The sequence below is a fragment of the Empidonax traillii genome, unplaced genomic scaffold, assembly GCF_003031625.1.
Source record: "Empidonax traillii isolate 1590-97213 ecotype Southwest subspecies unplaced genomic scaffold, ASM303162v1 scaffold186:size1492175, whole genome shotgun sequence".
NCBI classification, from domain to species: domain Eukaryota; kingdom Metazoa; phylum Chordata; class Aves; order Passeriformes; family Tyrannidae; genus Empidonax; species Empidonax traillii.
In genome coordinates, this window is record NW_020955379.1 from 663,016 (window position 1) to 682,145 (window position 19,130).

At 36.8% G+C, this 19,130-nt stretch overlaps 1 protein-coding gene across 8 annotated transcripts in view; it reads left to right on the forward strand.

Annotated features, from left to right (window-relative positions):
* Positions 1–19,130, forward strand: part of DLGAP1 (DLG associated protein 1) — a 416,188-nt gene that overhangs the window by 90,325 nt on the left and 306,733 nt on the right. For 2 of the 8 annotated variants that reach the window (XM_027886316.1, XM_027886313.1), the window contains one exon: positions 17,988–18,082. The exons of 5 other annotated variants lie outside the window; for them this stretch is intronic. The gene's annotated coding sequence lies outside the window, so the exon portion shown is untranslated. The remainder of the gene's footprint in view (positions 1–17,987; positions 18,083–19,130) is intronic. One more of the 8 variants, XM_027886314.1, reaches the window with a different exon arrangement.

A 19,130-nucleotide genomic window follows, 5' to 3' on the forward strand; every position in this document is an offset into this window, starting at 1 on the left:
GTTGAGAGTGATGGTGGGTTATGTAACTTTTTTTGTATGACACACAGTTATGTTTGTATGATGTATCTGGGAAAGTGTAGCATTTACCATTTGACCATTGGAAATGGCATGGCAAAGCTTATAAGCTTTATTTGAGTGGTATAATAGTTAAATAAACCTCAGGATTATCTTTTTCATCTCTCCAAATTACTGCCAGTAGTTTCCAAAGGAGAGGGGTTACCTCTCATGCATGATTAGCTCTTGAAGTAAAAAGAATATGGTCATTCCATGGCAGGCAAATCTTGCAGTCAGAAAGAAACATGGGGCTTTCATGCTTTTTCAGAAATAAGACACATTCCTTTTACAGTATTTACTTGCAAATTTGAAATTGAAATAGATATGATGTCTTCCACTTCAAAATCTATTAATTTGACAAGTGTTAATTCTCGGGGGAATACCAACATTTTAATATACTTTTGGTGTGCTTCTATTTCAGCACTTTAAATCAAGTCATTAAATATTTCTGATGGTTCTAAATTTTTAGGGGAAAAATAGTTCGGCGAGGTCAGTAAATCATTCTGTCACTAGGAGGGGTGATGCCTTGAAAGTTAGTAAAACGATGAGATTTATTCTTGCTACATGTGAGAAAATTACCTTTGTAACGTGATAGATCACCTCTGAAATAAAATCTACCTTTGAACTGGCGATCAGTGCATAGCACAATGAAATTACAAAAAGTAACTTGAGTATTAGAATGTTAAAATTAAAGTAATTCATAGCTTTAATCTTGAAGTAACATTTAGACTACATCACTGAAAGAGGAAAGAATTGGTACAAGGTACAAGGAGAGGTTAAAGGGATTTCAGGGCATTATGCTATGAATGGGTTGATATCAAATAATGTTGGTATAGTTGAAAGTCACAATATGCTAATGGGCTTTAGAAATCTTTAAGTAAATTATTTAGTGGTTTTACTATGCTGATGGAATATTATCTGTTCCATTAACTATAACCATTGCAAATGGGATATCTCTTTTCAAGGCAGCTTTAGTGCAATAGTTAACCACTAAAAAGTCAAAGAAACTAATCCAGCCATATCTTCTAAAGTAAGGAGGCTGATAGCCATTTTTGCACTACATGAATAGGAATTTATAGAGATGCTTTTCCTACGATGCTTTTTTTTTGAGCTTAGAGAACTTCAGTGCAAAGGACTGCAGTGTGTTTCCTGTTAAAAACAGCAATGATCAACAGATAGTGGCTTACACCTCTTCCTTTTATTATTATTTGTTTTCTGACAGGGAAAATATGCCACAGAACGGACTTCTCTAAGATATCTCAGAATAACAGTTGTTGGGATTTAAGTCTGATTGGGGTTGCCATTCTATAGGGTCAGCTTGTTTGGGTGGTTCTTCCAGAGGAGGATTTTGCAATGGCAGGAGCACCTTGTTTCTGGAACTTAGCACTCCCTACTGAAAAAAAAAATACAATTGAGATAAAAGAGGTGTGTCCTTCCTTCCCCTTTTTTCATGTTCAGTATATATGATGTCTCTCACAAAGTTGTTTGTGAATGATAATCATTAGAAGGAAACTTTTTTTCATTTCCTAGAAGTTCTTTGTACTAGCTACTTTTTTTTTTTCCAAGTGTGAAAATTATTTTTGCTAAAATAGAGGGGCTGCTTTTCTGTCGAACAAGTTGTTCTGCAGTAGGAGCTAGTCCTGAAAGTCAACCAGATTTCAGAAAGAGTGAGAAAATAATAACAGTATAGGTCCTTTCCCCCCTCATATTATCATCAAAATTAGCACTTGAGAGTATTTTATTTTAGCATTTGCAACTGACATGCCAACATAAATCATTATGTGGATTTTTCATTTTTATAGACACATTGAATGCTGGTTCTGTTTTTAAAGTATGAATTCAGTTTTACAAAATAGTCACAATAAAGTTAAGATGAACTCTTACAGCTACGAACATCACAGGAAAAAGTGTGAGGGTCATATCTAAGGCAGAATTAAACAATGCATATATACAGTTCATAATGTATAGCTAGTAAGTTAAAGTAATAAAAGTCTAATGTTACTATGGAATTTTCTGTGTTAAAGGTACTTCATAAATATTCCAGGTTTATTTTACACACTTAACTGTTCTTGCATTCAGCACCATTTTTGTAATTCCTAAATGAAATCACCCCAGCTGCCTCAGTCACTTATATTAATGAAACATAATGTATCTATGTGTTTTAATATTGAAACTGAAGGGAATATAATGAGCTAATAGTAATTAAAAGGAGATTAACAGGTCTGTGTTATGTTCAGTAGTAATTAAGTAGACTTTTTCTCCCTTTTTATTCACTTATTTCCAATAACCTCTCTTCTGAGACTGACCCCTACTGGAAGCATTACTTTGTTTAACAAATGAGTGTCATCAGAGCTGCTTTAATTGTACAAACTCTCCTCATAGGCAGCAAAATTAATTTGAACCTTGACAGTACTTTGAGAGATCTGATTTATTTGAAACCCACTGAAGGTTTCCGGGAGAAAGACGTGCCTAACCATACTGAAAATAAAAATTTTGTATCCCATACTGGGATACAAAAAACTTGAAGGCTAGAAGGCTAACTGGAATTTGGTAGTTTCATTTCCACTAATCACACAGGAACTCTTGTGTACAGGTGGTCTCTGTTCTTTGCAATACATTGAGATTCATACTTTCTTCCAATATATGTCACTCAAAAAGTATTTTTTAGTTAAACACCTTTTGATCCAAAAAGGCCAGTTCATTGACATGGTCTGAGCAGTTCTATTCTTGGTTCAATAAGAACACACATTTTGTTGAAAAACCTTTGTTTTGCCTTTAAGTCTATCTCTAGAGGATTATGAAAATCTGGATTCATGGATTGAAATGTGGACATGAAATATGTATCTTTTTATTGCTATTATCTGATAAAACTGATCTTGAATTCTCTCTGATCACAGGACACTGGTCTGCTTGTCCTCAGGTTGGCAGCTGTAAGTCCTTCAGTAGATATGAAAACAAACAAATAAAGGAAATAGTGTAGTTTTAGTATTTGCAAAAAGATTTTACTGGTAGCCAGTGAGAAATTTTTTTATATGCAATATTGAACATTAATTGTATAGTAAACATTTACTATTGCCTTTACAGTCTTCTATTGTTTTCTATATTCTACTACAAGAGATTGGATTTTTTTTTCTTTCATCTTTGATAGCTTTGTTGTGTATTTTCAACACAACATCACCTGAGATCTATCGCATATTCCTGCAGGACAAAACATTTTAAACCATTTTTTGACTGTCTTTCAGCTTCACTCATATTTGGATTAGCCCCAAATGAGGTCGCTTTGTTTTGTGTACCAAAATTTGCAGATCTGTTTTGACATTGACTCTCTTTTCAGTGGTCTTATCCAACCAGTACTGAAGATTTCAGTTGCAAGCTGGTGTCCTCTACAAAATAGGGACTACGTAATGAGTGTTTCCCCCTTCACTACTCATAGCTTGTAGTTGGAAAGCAGTAAGCATAAATAACAAGATACAGAGAACATATGTAAAATTAGGATCTAGTCTGCCTGTACTACCTCTGTATGTCTGGGAGTTGTCTTCAGATTTTTTCCTGCATGCAGCTAGAATTCCATCTCAAGAGTCTGAAGCTGAGTTTTGGAATTAATATTGATTATGATTGGGGCACCTCATACCTTTCTTGATAATGTGCATACTTGTAACTTCTCTATACATTAGAGTGCCTTACTTCTCTGTCAAACTGCACAGTTCTAGAAAACTGAATTGCATTTGAGCATCTGTTGTGGTTAATCTCAGATTATTTCTACACATTTTCCTAGCTTTAAGCATATTTTAATTTTATATTCACTAGAAATTAGCAATGCTAAACAAATTATTCCCCAAGAAGAAAAAGTGCCTTAAGAAAAATGTAGAAAGAAAAAGTATAAAATGCCCAGATTGATCATGACAGCATGAATTGATCTTACTGAATTATTATGGGAAATTCTTAATTATCATGTCTGAAAAAACTATGGCATTTTTCTGAGCTTACATATATGTATATCATACACTCAGCCTGTTCTTTACAGTAAACAGTGATAGACTTGAGTGACAACTGATTTCCTTCTGTACTTTCAGGAATAACGAGGTGCAAAATAGCCATTTGAAATGGGAAATTTGGGCAATTTGTCATTAAAGAGAAGACAACTGCTATGTTGAAGTAATTGTCTGCGTTAGCCAGAAATAGTTTTGTATTTCTTGTATATTTAGGTTGTAGAAGAGCAGTTTAAAGCCCCAAATCATAAGTACTGTTGAGTTACCCAGGCCTGCCAAACTTCCTGTAAAGCTGGCAGTTTCTAAATAAGTTTTGTCCAAACTAAATATATGGTAAAGTCTTCCCATGTAAGCTTTAGGGGAACTTGGAGAAGTAGAAAGTCTTTAGGACCAAACCCTCCCATCTTTCTTTCTACGCAAATATGTATATTTATCAGAGGCACACGACATGTGCCTTAAGGTTTATGTGAAAGGGTATGCTTCTCTGCTATTGAAACCTTCATGCTGATTCATGGACACCTTTCTGACAGGAAAAGAATTTGAGGCTCTGTGGAAGTTAGAAGACTATTATATATGAAGAATCTTCCAGATCAGCCTTTTTTTTTTTTTTTTTAACCATTAAAATTTTGAGTGACAAAATCATTTTGATGACAAATATGAACCAATTTGGTGATTCTGTGACTGAGCTGCCAAATGTCAGCCAAATCCCAGGCAACACCTTAGAGAAGCACAAGGTTCACTCTACTATCTGCCTGTGGGTACACGAGGATCATCTGGCACAATATACAAGTTCCCAGAAGAGGTTCTCCAGCCCCAGGAGCACAGGAGGGAGGAGAACAGGGGCCGCTTCATTGCCTCTGTTTTAGCTTGAAATTTTTTTCCCCTGACCAGATTAATTCCTGATTATTAGATAACTGAATTCAAGGGAGTTTTACTGGCAGAGCTGGCAGAGCAGCGTAGAGCAGTCTCAGTCAAGGAGACACTGTCTGTATGCTGTTGTGTAAGAGAAGGATTTGTACAGTAGTTTCTCCATTAATGGACCAGAACAACCTAGGCAACTCCAGCTTCCCGAGCAAATGTCTCATGAGTATGAACAGTTCCTATTTATCTGCTAATGGATAAATCAAGTTATGCAGAAACATAAATATCACGGAGTCCCACAGCACGGCCTCTGTGGTACATGAATCTTCTCTTACAATGTGTCATTTGCATACTTCATACTATTTATTTTTCACCAGGTCTTATGGGAAGATGAAATAAAAATACAGGATGCCTTTTGTTGGCATAATTTATAAACATAAATGAATAAAATTTGAGGAGGTTAGAAAAGGAAAATTAAATAACTTTGACAGAGATTTCACTTATGAATTCTCCAGCCTTAATGAAAGAAAACTTGACTACAGGGTGCATGATTTCCAAGTGCTGAGTGTGAAGCCAACATGAGCTTTATCAGTAGCTAATGTTCTTGCTATGTATCATTCATACTTGATTGCAAATATCACAAGTATAAATCTGATAATTTATCCTTCTGAGTCTGATCCACTGGTTTTTTTTTCATTGATAAACATAATTCTGAGATAAAATTCTACTGTAAAGGAATCAGCTCTATTATGGCACAAAAATCTCAATTTAACCTGATGGTGAACAGCAGCTCAGGAGAATGTGTTTGTTTACCTTGTCTATGTTTAATACCTTGGTGTGTAATACCAAGCATATCTGAGAACTCAAAATAAAAGCCATCTACACTTATTCTTACAGATACCATTTCCATTTCCTGTGAGCCTCTTAGATGTCCTGGTTTTGGTGGCACAGAGTTAATTTTCTTCTTTGTAGCTGGTACAGTGCTGTGATTTTGGATTTAGTGTGACAGTAATGGTTATAGCACACTGATTTTTGATTGTTGGAAGTAGTGCTTACACTAAGTCAAGGACTTTTCAGTTTCTCATGATACTGCCCTGCTAGTGAGGAGTTGCACAAAAACCTGTGAGGGAGCACAGCCAAAACAACTGACCCAAGCTGGCCAAAGGGATGTTCCATACCAAAGAACATCATGCCCATATATAAACAGGGGGGAGTTGGCCAGAAGCCACTGATCATGGTTCAGGGAAGTGATGGACATCGGTCAGTGGGTGGTGAGCAATTGTATCGTGCATCACATGCTTCTCTTGGGTTCTGTTACTCTTTCTCCCTCTTCTTATCACTACAAATATCTTTACTGTTGTTATTGTTATTAATAGTAATAGTATAATTATTAGTATAATATTTTTCATATTATTGTTGTTATTAACATTAATGTTATATTTTGTTTCATTTATTAAATTGTTCCTATTTCAGCCCCCGAGGTTTACATTTTCTTTCTGATTCTCCTCCAGGACTGTGGCATAAGGGAGTGAGCAAGTGACTGCCTGGTACTTAGTTGCCAACCAGTGTGAAATGAAACCATGACACTCATCTTACTTTCCAAATGCCACCAAGAGCTGGTAACACTGCAAGTTCCACAGACCAATTCCTGTGAATTGGAAAGGGCTTACTCTTCTGCTTCAGCTGCATGTGCCTCTGAACACTAATGCTTCCAACTTTAGAAAAGCTTTCTTTTATAATATATGCATTATATAATCTGCATTAGATAGGTTTTAGTCTTCTCACTGCTACTGTATTCAGTGTGCATTATTCTCACCCCAGAAAGGCACTCCTGCCTTCACTTTCTTTGCTAGTCTTTCCAGCTTGATGGTTGTGATTTTGATTACAGTTTATGCCTCATTTAACCTGACTGTCCTGAATATCATCCAGCAAGCAATGTCTTATTTTTTATGATATTTTCTTCCTTGATTGCCATGTCACTCTTTGCTAGACAAAATTGTCTTTCAGTTTTACATTTTCAGTCTCTGACGTTCATCTGTAAGGTCTGAAGATCTGTGAGGAGGAAATGTAACTCCTCTCCTTCCTAAGTCTGTGATACTGTGTACCAGTACAGCAGTGGAACTTTCATTTTAAGGATAGAACTTTACTTTGCATGTTTTCTCTCTATAAACTTTTAACCAAATGAGATAAGGGAGGTGGCGTGGGAAGGGGGAGTGCCTGTGGGTGTTGAGGGAGGCAAGGAGAAGAAGGAAGTAAGTCATGGAATAAGATGTGCTGAGTGTGTTTTAGCAGAGTGCAGATATTTCTAGGAAGACATTATCCCTCCCAGCATTTGTTGGTAATCCGAAGGTAAGAATAGCTACATGGTAGCCTCAGCTGGGAAGGATCAGTGCATGAACTTCAGAGCCAGGTGATGTTCTTCAAACAGTGCCTAGCATCTGAGCCAGGGAGAGACTTTTGCAGCTCATGTCAAAGGATGTCTGTTTTATATCTCTGTTTTATGAGAAGCTCTAGTTTATAATAATATTTATCATCGTTTTGGCAAGTGCTTGGGGATTATTCTATTAGCTTGCTTGTTTTGGGAAGACCTGCTCAGCTAAGTAATAAATAAAATGGACAGCGTTGTGATACGGGCTAGCAGGGTAATAAGAAGGTGTCTCTTTGAATTCTTTTCATATTGACAGTCCCTCATTTCCAATCTTGTGCAAATAATGAGAAAAAATTAGTAATGGCAGACATTTTTCATAATGGAAATGAGTTTTTAAATGCATTAGAGAACCATAGGTGCTTGTATTCCTGCCACAATAAGGTCCCCACTTTGTTACCCACTCACGCCCTGCTGCTAATTTTTCTTTTTCAAAGATACCTACTTGAGCTTTATAGAGTTTTGAAAACACAGGGGAAACTACTTTACAATGAAAAGATGGTTACAGAGCCACAGAATAGTGGCTCCTAATTGTTGAATAAAAAACTTCAGTTTGGATGAAGAGAATGAATTTAGAGTAATCTGCTTGTATTTAGAACAGTAGTAATTAGAAATTATTAGACAGAAAAGTATAAAAATAAATTATTTTCTAATATTCCTTCATTCTCTAAGATAGCAAAATAAGTAATTTCTAACACTTTCTAAGGGAAATAATTTTCCATTTTAAATGTCACAGACTGTCTTCTTATTTGCAGTAGGTTTTAAACTCTTCTGATTTAAAAGTAGTGCCACCACTATAACTTAGTGATGTGCTACATGCCTTTACGCTTTACAAGGCTTCTTAATACTGTCAGAGGCTTTGTATTTGTATTGTATGTGCAAGCAAGTACTGTTCTACCTAATCAGGAGTGCAGGAGAATTAATCTCTCTGAAGTGCTTTTTGCTTTTAAAAATTCCATAAAACAACACCAACACAAAGAAACTCTGTGTTCACTTATACGCAAGTTGGTAGCAGGACTGTCCATCAGTAGAGCCTAACACTCATGTCCTAAATACAGAATGACGTGAAGAAATTAACTGGGTAGTCCATAGGACTCCTCCTGATAATTTGTCTGTCTGTAACTAGAATTTACTCCTTACAGACATACCCTAGTAAGAACTTGTGCTTCCAAGTTTTCACAGATAAAAAGGAAGCTACATAAAATGCAAAGAATACCAACACCCCCCAATGCAGTACTTGACTACTCTATCTCCCAGTGCAATGATGGATATTTCCTCTAAAATAAAATATAGTCCATAGAGTGTTTAATTAGAATATGATTTAGTATCTATATTTTGTTTTTAGAATCCATATTTCTTAAATGTCTTTGTAATTGAATATATGTTATCATTTAAGAAGAGATAAGAAGCCCCCACCATTTGGAATCGAAAAAATATGTACAGCAAAGCTAATAAAAGCAAAACCAAACAAATAATGTGGACATCAAAACTTGAATAGCAAGCTGTACACCTGTCTCTTCACTATCCAGACGTTAAGCCCTTGTATGCAAGCATTCATCTACAGCAGAGAGGTGATCTGGAAGGGATGTGCATGGCTTCATGCTTGCACGTGTACTCATCACTGCAGCAGGGCTAGTGAGGTTGCACACTGTTTTGCCGTAGCTGTCAGCAGCAAATTTCTGTCCTCCTTGTGCACAAAGGAGTTGTGTCTTGTTTTCTGAGTGTTGAAGCGATGCTGTTGTCCCTTGGTAATACAGGCTGTGTCCCTGAAATACAGTCTAGTGTGGAGCAGTCAGCAGGGGAATATAAGGAATAAGCATATGCACAGAACTGACAAGAACAGTTATAGTGGGACCAGAATGATGGACACTTGAGAAATGTGCAAGTTGTATTGATAACATGACTTATCCATGCTTCATCCATTAACACATACTTATTTAGATGACCCATTTTTTAAACTAAAAGCCTCACATCTTATGTAAATGCTCTATTAGTTTTCAAGAACCTGCTGGAAATGTTCCCAATTCTGCCTTTCTGTATCTAGCCAATGCCTTGACAAATCCAAACAATGTGGTATGTTTTTAGCATACCCTCCCAGAAAAGCAAACAAACCCAGGACAGAAGAAAATAAGGTGATTTCATCCTGGTGATAGGATATGACAGCACACTGGGCAAGGACTTAACATTCATTGGGCATGAAACAGAGGATAGGCTGTCATGAGTCCCCTTTTGTTAGCAGGCTTTCATAGAGTGAGAGACTGGACTGGGTAATTAGTATGATCTTCTGTCTCTGTATGCTGTTAAATTTAATGTAGATACTCTTCACTTCAGCCAAATAATTTTATTCAGACAAAATAATTTCCTTCCTTTGGAGACTGAATTTTGAGTTCAGAGAAGAGGAAAGATCAAAGTATCTTTAGTGTGCAAAGCCACTGTGATGGGAGGGAATTAACTACGTAAGACCATCCTACATGGTCCTAGCAAGCAATTGAGGTCCTGTGCTGCAGAAGATGATTGAGAAGTACTTGAAAAAAACAGGACAGTAGGAATGAATCTCAGGTGGTTTATACACACTGAGGCACTGACCAGAAATTAAAAGATGAGATAAAACCTCGGGAGCTGGCATGACAGGGTTGCACAAATGTGAGCTGAGACTGGGCTGTCGGACTGACTGGTTCCTAGAGGGAATGATCCTCTCCTTTGGTACTTGTATTTTCATTTCTTATTACAAGATATAATACCTTGAAGGAAGAACCTGAATTACTACACCTGTGTGTTTTATGTGCTGAGACATTTTATAATGTTCTGAAAGAAATTCAGGCATGATACACTTTGGCTTTGGTTGGCTTGGGAGGTTTTTTAAGTCTTAAAATAGGAAGTATTTTAAAAGATATGTGTAGGTATAAGAAACAAGTGAATGATGATAATGTAGAAAATAAAAAAAAGTTCTTTTTTTAGCCAAAGATTATGTTTTAACAATTTTCTTTTGTTAGTCTTTGAATATAAAACAAGCATAAACAAATACGAATGACTGTGCAATGACAAAGATGGTATGTTGTGACTTTGTGCAGGGAAGTAGCTTTATGTTGTACATCTTTTTAACATGTTTATAAATATGCATCTGCCTATTCTGATGTACAGAATTAGAGCCTTAAAACTTTTAAATTAGCTGTTCTTAAAACTTTTAAATTAACTGTCTCCTGTTTAGCAGGCTGGTTAAGAAGTACAACAAAGTTTAAGAACAATGTGAAATTATAAGGAGTTTAGTAAGAATATGCTTATATAAAGCGGTATAAGGGCAAAAATTTGTATCTAAGCAATATGAAATATGTACAAATTAGCTGAATGTTAATTTTCAAATGGTCACTTAATTACAGTGTGCTTACAGAGATACCCTGACAATAAATATCCTGCCTATAAATGCAGTCCATATTTAACAGTTATTGTTGAAGGACACTTGTAATTATCAAAACTGTGCTGTACAATGGCTAACATTTATCTTGCTGATGGCTCTCATTCATAAATTTCTTTTTAAATGAACAAGTTTTTCTGTACAGATTCCGATTTTTGAGTTAGCAGAAAATAAATATTATAGGCTCCCTTTCTTTCTTCCTTCAGGAACAAATGACAAATCTATTTCCCCTCAAACTCTGTGATCAGTTTCACACCAGAACAAAACTTGTGCTCCACAGCATAGGGACTTTCTGTAGAAGCATTTAGACAGCCCTTAAGTTTCAGAGAGTAGGTAAGTCAGTAACGTTCCTGATGACCATAAAGATGAAATCTTTTGAAATGTGTTACATAACTTGCTGCAAGTGCAGAGATGGCTTGGCATACATGTTTAATGGTTTCACCTGTGGTGATGCTTGAGGGCAACCTCCAAGCCTTAATGCTGAACTCTAATTAGTGTAGACAAGATCACAGCACTGGATTTCAAGGGAATGCAAGATAACCTGCAGTCAAATTACCACTGAAGTAACATGACGGGTCCTGACAGTATGTTCAAATCATTTACAGAGAGAAATACATCCATCAACTCCAACGTTTTCTAATATTTTGGCTACCAAAACATTTTGTGCCCAATAGGTAGCTAGACTTCTGGATAAGTATAGAAGTGGCACTGTAGCTGGAGGGTTTATGGTAATTCTATAAGCAGCAAAGTGCCTCTGCAAAGGAGAGATAAACAGCTAGTAATCCTCATAATTCCCCACTGATAGCCTATCCATCTCTGCTATAAATTAGAAAGCCCAGAGATTAGGAAGGCTAGGCAGGGTGTAGCTCACAGCATTAATCACAGTATTAGGACAGCAGTGTGCTTGAATTCTGTGTCCAAAGCTCTGGTATTTCTCTCTAGGTTAAAGTGACATAATGTAGTTTGGAATACATATTGTGTAAGCTGCCGACTCAACGTAGAGATGGTTTTACAGAAGACACTGTTATAAGCTTCTTGAAATTAAGGTACTGACTGCAGAATGAGAAGCAATGCAGTAGTTTTCACTATGAGGGCTGTTACTGAGATTTTGTAATCTCTTGAAGTTTCCAAATTAAGGTATTTCTTTTCTTAATATGTGTTTAGAATTATTCAGGTAGAATTAGGGTCAGTTTGTCCTCATACCTCTTGGTTCTGGGAGTAGATTGTGCAAATGTTTCTGATCTTTTGCAGTCTGCATGTGGCCGTACAAGCAAAACTGGTAATGTAGTCATTGTCTGTGTGCAAATTCTTATTTAAAGGTAAAATATGAATGAGCACCTTTAAAAATTTGAGGTTAGTTATTAGTTCTCATAAGCACATGGTTGAACTAAACATATTTCATCAGAAATTTTCTTGATAATAACATTTCATTGAAGTGGTAGTCAGATGGAGAATGAAGAGCTGTGATTTGGCCTCCATAATAGTATGGTTTTTATTCCAAATCCTATGCAACTCTTGATTTAAAATACTTAATTCCAAAAGTGGGTATTTTAGTCATCTGCATTTTATTAGATGATACATCAGATAATACATTTTATGTGTTCAGATCCCCACTCCCTAATTTCAAAGTCCTTTTGAATATATTCAAAATGATTGTACTCTGGGAATGTAACTGATATCTATATTATTGTCACTTCAGCCTTTTGGGATGCCTAGTTCAATGAACTATTGCTTGATGAACCATTTTGAAAGAAAGTCTTTTCCAAAATTGACAGTGCATCAACAAACTTATTATTCTTACATGCACAGTAGCAGTGTATAGGCTTTTGGGACAGTAAAGGTGTTTCCATCTTCTTGTATCTTCTTGCTTTGGAGTGATGATAGGGTTTCTGGTTTTGCAGTCTGTGATGGTTCGGACTTGGCTCCCTGCCAAATGCCCAACCCCCCAGTAGCAGCCCCTCTCTTCTCCCCTTTCTACTTCCCCCAGGGCAAAGGAAAAAAACTATGCAAATTGAAGAACCCAAAAATCAAGCTAGTTATATAAAAAATATATTTTATGTGTATTACAGTTAAGATGCTATGTACACAGCAAACGGGAATCCAAACATCCCCCGAAGGGATAGGGAAAGGGGGAAAAGGGACAAAAGGAAACAAAAAGGGACACCGAATAGATATGCACAATCAAACCTGAGAACTAGTAAAATAACTAGTAAAACAAATCTCACCACATCCCTTAGAAAGCAGGATTGGCAGACACTGCCAGCACTCTCCAGGCCTCCACGTGGCAGGCCAGTGGATGCTGCAGGTCTCAGCCTTAGATTAGTGAGACCAACGCAGGGACCCACTGTTCCCGAACTTCAGCGGAAGAGAAGAAGAACGAAGGCTGCTCCTCCCCTCTTATTTATACCACGATTTACGTAAAAACTGTATGGAATACTGGGAACACTGCCCCTTCCTTGGCTACAAACTGGTAACCAGGGAAGGCCTAGATTAAAACCACCACACAGTCATGAGAAACACTAAATGGAAATATCTAGAGAAAGGAATTTCATAACTATGATATGAAAAATATGTGCTCACCAAAGGGGAAAAAACCCTTTAATATATATGCATGGGGAAGAAAACCCAAAACAATGTATCTGAAAGAGCCAGAATTATATGGAAAAGGGAAAATTTTGCTTTAAGTGTTTGAGATACTGTGAAAATATATGAATTTTCATAAGACTGATAAAATAATAGGATGCAGGAACAGACGTTGGCAAAAGAAGCACCATTTTATCATCAGAACAGAGTAATTTAGACTCAGCAGATTCCATAACAAAGTTGAAGATTCATGTAATTGCAAATAAATGTCTGCAAGATGACAGCATAAGGCAGAAGACAGTCCCAGAGAGATGTCCAAAAAAAACCCCCAAACCAAACAATTAGAGCAAATGCACCCTATAGGGTAAATACAGAGTTCATAACAGGGAACTATGGAAGATAAAGCACCAACCCACAAAATGCAAGAACTTCCAGCAAAAGGTAAGACATATATGTAAGACATCAGTGGAAAGACATTTTGTAAGACAGACAGATTCAAAAGGGAACATTAGCACTGGATGACAGCAAAGAAATAGATCTTCAACAGAATATGGATTGTCTTTGTATGCAGCTAACTTCTGAAACATTTGAATGTCAGCGTATTACTGATAATGGCCTGATCTACCTCTCCAACATAGAGATGTTTGAGAAAAGCCATGGAGATTTTCAGGCGGCTTTTTTATCATGTTAAGGGAGTCTTCTACAGTGCATCAGTCACCACGGTTTGTGTCTGGACTACAACCAACAGTTTCTGGTGGGAAGGTGAACAAGGACTTTTACATCTGTAATAGTTATTCAGCATGAACAAAGAAGTCCTAACTGAACTTTGAAGAAACTAAACCAAATGTGGGTGTTGAGACTTTGAGCTGTTTGAAAAACCAGCAGAAGCCATTAGGTAACAATCAGTTCTGTAAATACTTTTTAAAAGTGATGTGCTTCAATCTTAATTATTTTCTAGCACACCCAGGAGAGAATTGTTTGCCTGATGGTGGGGTATGAGGAAGTAAAATTCTCATCCTCTTTACTTCCTTTCCTGAGGAAACTCAACACTTTGGAAAACTATTAAGATCTCTCCTTCCCTTCCAAAGTACTTTTAGAAAAAAGACAAAAACCCCAAGTATGTACTATCATCAGTGGACATTTCAATGTGACTAAGTGAACATGATATTTAGACCTATGGATCTGAGGCCTAAGAATTATATTCCAGTTGTATTTGTATGTCTGTAACAATACTGAAGCATGTGTGTAAACTATTTTTAGTTCCATTATATTCCAAATTATTCAGCATTGCACAATCAAAGCAATGTTGCTGTCAGTCCCATGGTGTCCTCAATTCTGAGCATTTTGTCGAATCATATCACAAGTATTGTTCAGGGTAATGACCACCTATAAAAAGTCTGATTGCTCCTGTTTGCTTTAATTTTTTATCACATAGGAATTCTGAAGTTAGAAAGAATGTAGGATTTTTTGGTGGAGTATTTGGTGGTTTTAATCATTAAACAGTCCTTTTGTTTGTTCTGTTCACTCTGCATTTTCCCAACCTCATCATAATATAAAGAAAGGGTACTGTAGACATCCTGCTCTTTATCTGTGCAGTTATGTTTCATGGACTAGGCAGCCATGGACGCTCCTGAACACTTCCCAAGGTCATTGGCAAAATGTGTCTTTATGTAGGAATATTATAATGATCAATAGAGGGCACAGTAAGCTTACAGAAGCATCAGTATGGTGATGTCTCATACCTTTTCAGACCTTGTTTTACTAACCTCTCTGACGTTATTTTGGGGAGTTCAAATAATTTATTAGTCTCAGTGACCTCCATGTTTGCTTTTGATTTATTTCTGATCCCTAATTTTGGGTACTGTATTGCAGTGTAGCAGTGATGATTATATACATTACTTTTTTTCCTGACAGCTCACTTGCATTCTGTAGATGCCTCCTTGAGGAACTAGTTGGCAACAATTCAGAGATCTTTGCCTTGCTATTCTCTGCCAAAAATTACCTTAGTATCTGAAGCTAAATCAATTCTCTCTTTTGATTAAGAAAGAAGGAGAAAAAGGAGAGACTTATTGATGGAAGCTTTCTGGAGCAGAGTTATAAACTCTGGCTGAGCAGATGCTTACATTATCATGACTGGAAACAGAACTGGTGAGACATGTCTTCTTTTGTGCAATTTGGTGCCTGAGATAACAAGCCTTATAAAGACAGAAATGCTACTTCCAGAGACTTCAGATGTTGCATGTATTGTGCTGGGCTGTGTGGTTTTGTAGCTGAATTAGCTGCCCTTTTGTCTGATACAGTCTCCTTCACTTCTAGTTACAAATGTCAACTTAATTTTCGGATAACGGCAGTAATCCGAAACGGCACTTTTTGTGAGCTTTCTTGTGAACTGTAAATATGATGAGGATATCCAAATGTGGATTCCAGTCTTGTAAACCTAGGAATGAAAATTCTTGTATTAGTATGTCATGGTTCAGAAGTGGTATTCCCCAATTTAGAGTTCCCACTGAAACACTACAAACCACAGCCACTCAATTACTCTCCCTCCCCTCCTCCTGGTGGAATGGAGAGAAGAATTACAGGCACAAAAGGTAAAGATCATAGATTGAGATAAAAACAATTTACTGGAAACAGCAATGAAAAAAGATGACTAACAGTAACAACAACAATACTAATGACAGATTATACAAGAAAAAAGGAGAAGGATTCACACAATTGCTCATCCCCGTGAGGTGGAAACCCCTTCCACAGTACCCGACTGCTCCATCTGCCACACCACACCACCTGGAAGAAGGGACCCCTTTGCCTCTCCCCAGGAAAAGTGCATTATTCTAAAGGTCAGATGCAAAATACCAGGCAGTAGAAGGGTTTAAGAGAATTTACTTCCAAAGTCAAGAACACTTAACATCTCGATACAAATCTGCACTGGGACAAGGAAGACACACCCCCTGTTTTTCTTAGGACTTTTGTAGTCTCCAGCCCTCCCAGCTGTGAGGCCTTCAAACATGCCTGCAAGAACTTAACCTTCTGTCTACTTGGGAGTCAGAGTCTCTGGAATGCAGGAGAAAACATCTAAAACTGTCTCTGGGAAAGATACCTTTTTCCAGGCAGTAAAGCTTTCTTAAGTGGAAAAAATCTCATCTGCTCATAATAACTCTTCAAGAAAGGTCTTGCACTTTTATTAATGGTAGTTTTAAAAATGTTTCCAGTAACACTGTAGATATTGTTCAGTTTAACAACTAGCAGTCTAAAACTTCTCTGTGTTGAGCCGCTTGCTTTGTTGTTATGTTCTGTCTGAAAGTTCTCATGTCGGGACTGTGAAGACCCCCTACTGTGACTGGATAACTTCTGTGCATAATTTTTGGACTCCTCATTCTTGCAAGACGCCTTTTCTAAGTTGCTGTCAGGTGCTTTATTAGCAGAGTCCTTTTCAGAAAGGTGAAGAATCATTGCTATACTTCATGAAGTTTGTTAGATTTTGTCTTGCTCTCCCAGAGTGTTGTCAGGATGGTCATGTTTTCTACCTTCTTCTTAAGCAGTTCTCTTTCCTGTGATTCCCCTGAACCTCACCCTCTGTATGTTGACTACTGTATGTTGACTTCATTTTGCCTAATATCTTGAAAATAAAAAAGATATTTTTGTCAGGTAGTAGCCAATAACATTTCTTGAAGGACAGAGGGACTCTGCCTTGCAGAATGGAGGCAAACACTGAGTTTGCATCTGGGACAACTCAGAATTCTGCACAATTTATCCCTCTATAACCAGCATGTGGAAAATCATGAAAATGGAGGTATATACACATCGGTATACTCTCTTGTCCAGTGGGAAAACAATGATTTTCATTGAAATGAAAATCACTCTTTTTTCAATTCCTGTCAGCTGTTTGCCACATTGAATTTTACATAAGAAAATTATTTTTTTCCGGGCACTGGAAAACTCTTCTTGTAGTTAAAAGTATTCTGATGCAGGGAGCATTTGAATAACAGTTGGTAGTATTTTTGCTTAATTTGGGGAATGTTTGATATTGCACACATTAAAAAACCTTAAGACTGCTTTCGGCTGAGACTTTATGTGTGACGTAAGACTGGGATGAGAGGAATCTTGGTTTTTGCTTCCCAGAAAGGCATCATGTTCTCTCTACTTCGGACCTTCATTTAGAGGTGGAAAATTGACACTATTACATTTTCTAGTATTTTGTAGATGTTAAATTCCTTCCAAATATTCCATTTGTAAGTAGCAAGCCTCAAGATGCTTGGAAAAAAGCAAAATATATTAAAAGTTGGTCTGAAATTAGATGACGTGTCAAAAAAACCACGGTATTTTAGATTATAATTATTCTAATTTAGCCATGTGTATTTTAAATAATCATTGTAGTTCAGCTCAGAAATACTAATTTTTCCGGTCTCTAAGACTAGGTCTGTGCTGAGTTCGCAGGGCACAATTCTGCTCAGGATTGCAGATAGGTGGTTACTGGAGAAGTCAGAAAAGTGAACATTCAAATCCAGAAACAGAATTTGCCTGCAGTTGCAAGGCTTGCTTTAGTCAGTGTCATAGGAGATAGCATTGCACCTCAGGCAAGAAAATGTGACTGTTTAATGTTTGGGACAGAACTCATGCTTAAGCTCAGAAACTGAAGTATAACTGTTGTTTGTTTTTATTTTAGCAGGGAAAAAGCAATAATCCCAACTGGCAGTCCAAAAATAACCAGATTGGAGGGTGGAAGGAAAAAGAAGGAAAAGGGAAGACTAAAATGGAGAGGTAAACTGTTACTCTGTAGCCACAGTTCTCTTTCAAGGAGGGGCAGGGAAGCAGCGTTTTATCAGGCGTATGTGGAAATGCAGTGGTGTATGGTGACTCTGCAAATGTTAAGTAGAGACACCACAGCTACGCCACATCATTTGAAATGATTAATGAGATACGTTGGAGAGAAAGGGGAACACACCATCACCATTTTCTTCTGGAGATGTAAATTGCTTGTGGTCAGTTGTCTCCTTAATTTCTTTAAATACCTCCTTAATACTGGACTATTACCCTTTTTAGTAATTCAGTATAATGTTATCTCTCCCCATTTCTGTGGTAATTCCTGGTCTCACATAAATGCTTCTGGCTGTTCAAGAATTGGGAAAGACTGATTCTTTGAAACGAAACTGTGCAACTGCAGATTATTATTTGTCATTCCCCTTTCCTTGATCATCAGACTAATGGGTGTTTTGGATGTTGTGGGATAGTGGCATGTTTAGGCCACGATGTGCTGATATTTTGCATCTTCTTTGTATTTGCACAAATGATAAACCTCAGCCACAGTGGAAGGAGTGTTATGACTCCTGAGATGGATTCTTCCTCTTTTTTAACTGATTCAGAAGTGAGCTGTGGTATGATATTATCTGAGGACTAGAAATGTGAAGGGAAGAAAGTAAAAAATATGAGACTCTAAAAGTGTTCTGAATCTAATCTTGATGTATATTGCTTTCTTTTCTCATGAAAATAAATTTAAATGTTTTCTTTTTGAACATTTTAAAAGTTCAGTGTATTCTTCTTGGAAAGTACTGCTGCTAGCTATTACATAGCTGCCTTTTTTAAGGTTTGAACCATAAATACAACACAGAGGAATATTTAATTAGTAATTCGTATAATTTCTTTATATAACTTTATTTTGATTTTATATCTTTGGTTTATATTACATGTTTGGACTTGAAGCCTTTCCTCTAAATTTTGTATTAGCAATTGCACTAGAACTTACTAGTTTCCTCTGACCATTTTTCTCCCCTATACTATAAATTAATAGATAGCAATGTGTAATTACATT